Source organism: Canis lupus, chromosome 21 (genome assembly GCF_048164855.1).
Source record: "Canis lupus baileyi chromosome 21, mCanLup2.hap1, whole genome shotgun sequence".
NCBI lineage: Eukaryota > Metazoa > Chordata > Mammalia > Carnivora > Canidae > Canis > Canis lupus.
In genome coordinates, this window is record NC_132858.1 from 53745408 (window position 1) to 53747378 (window position 1971).

Genomic DNA, 1971 nt, shown 5'->3' on the forward strand with positions numbered 1-1971 from the left:
CATCCCAACACCCCGAAGTTTAAATATGACATGCCTAGGTGCTGATTTTTGGTGTTTGCTTATCCTTCCATAAGCTTCTTGGATCTGCATTTTGGTGTTCGTCAATAATTTTGAGAAAATCTCAGCCATTATGACATCGAATATTTATTTTTTTGGTTTTTTGTTTTGTTTTTCTCTCTTCTCTTTCTGGTAAGCCTACTACACATACATTATACCTTTTATAATTGTAAGTTGTTGGGTACTTCATTCTATTTATTATTATTATTATTAAATCATATATGGAGAGAATCAGGGGAGAGGGGCAGAGGGAGACAGAGAGAGAATCTTTTTTGTTTTTTTTTTTTAAGATTTCATTTATTTATTCATGAGAGACACACAGAGAGAGGCAGAAACACAGGCAGAGGGAGAAGCAGGCTCCATGCAGGTTGCCGGACGTGGGACTTGATCCCAGGACTCCAGGATCACGCCCTGGGCCTAAGGCAGGCACTAAACCGCTGAACCACCTAAGGATTCCTGAGAGAGAAAATCTTAAGCTGGCTCCACACCCAGTGGAGACTGATGCAGGACTTGATTTCAGGATCCTTGAATCATGACCTGAGCTGAAATCAAGAATTGGCCATTTAACCCACTGAGCCACCAGGTGCCCCATATTTATTTTTTTTTACCATTATATATATATATATTTTTTTTTCTTTTGACATTTCAGTTTTGAATGTTTCTATTGATATGTCTTCAAATTCACTGCTTCTTTCTGGGGATGTTCTTACATGTTACCCACTTACTCAATTAGAGTCTATAATCATAGTTATTATATATTTTTGGTCTGCTGTGCCACATCTGAGTTTGTACTGATACTGAGTCAGTCTCTTCTCTGTGCTTTTCCCCTCCCCTTTTAACACGGCTTGTAACTTTTTATCGAAACTTGTAGGCGATATATTGGGTAAAAGGAACTGAGCTACATAAACTGTTGTGTGGTTTTATGATGATCTGGCCAGCAGTTAGGCTCTGTTTACTATTTACAATTGCTGTGTGTTCAGAGGTTAAAATATGCTCTGGTGTCCCGTTTTTCTCACTGTATTATCTATCGGTATCCTTAGAGACTCCTTCACTAGGATCTGAGGCTTGCAATTCTTTTAACTATAATCCTATGTTATTACACAAGAGCCCTGTTGATGTTGTAGGAGGAAGGGAGGGAAGGGAGATGCATGCTCCTAAGCTATGTGAAGTCTCAGTCTTCAATTAGCCTGTTTTGGGTATTTCCCTTTCCCCATGTTAAAGGCCAGATGAGGCTACCATTGGGTGTTTACCTTCCCCCAGGTAGGTTAGATTTTTATAACATAGTTTTGGTGAGGATAGGCCTTGGTAAGGAGAACAGAAAGCCTGGGTGTATTTCAAAATGATTGCTTTCCCATGGACCTGCATGAAGCTCCACGGCATCTCCTCTGACTATCACTTTGAGAAACTGGGTAAGTATTCTTGAAATCAATTCATGAAAGTGGGGAGGGGGGGACATAAGATTGGGGGCCCCTGTGGAGTTTAACTCTCAACCACTCTGAAGCTCCAGCACTTTGTCAATCACAGTTGAAAGTGTTCTCATAGATTCTCATTTTAGCTGGAAACCCTGCTCCAGGCCTTCTCCCCCTATGCTGTGATTTTCCATATCTTCTTATCTGTCTTTTCAGTCTGAGGGGCAGCAATTTCCCCTGTGTCCTCAAATATCTGACAGATCTAAAATGAGTTGTTAATCTTTAGTTTCTTGAGGTTTTTCTTGGTTTTGTTTTTTCTTTTTGTTTTGTTTCTTGTGAGGATAAGAAGGATGGCTTCCAAGCACCTTCCATGTAGGAATAGGACTTTCCAATTAAATGTCTATAACTAGTAACACTAAGAAATGTTTTCCTGAGTTAGCATTTCTGATCATCTCTGCAGTAATTTCACTCTGGTCTGAGGTGAGATCATTACACCAGCCTCAAA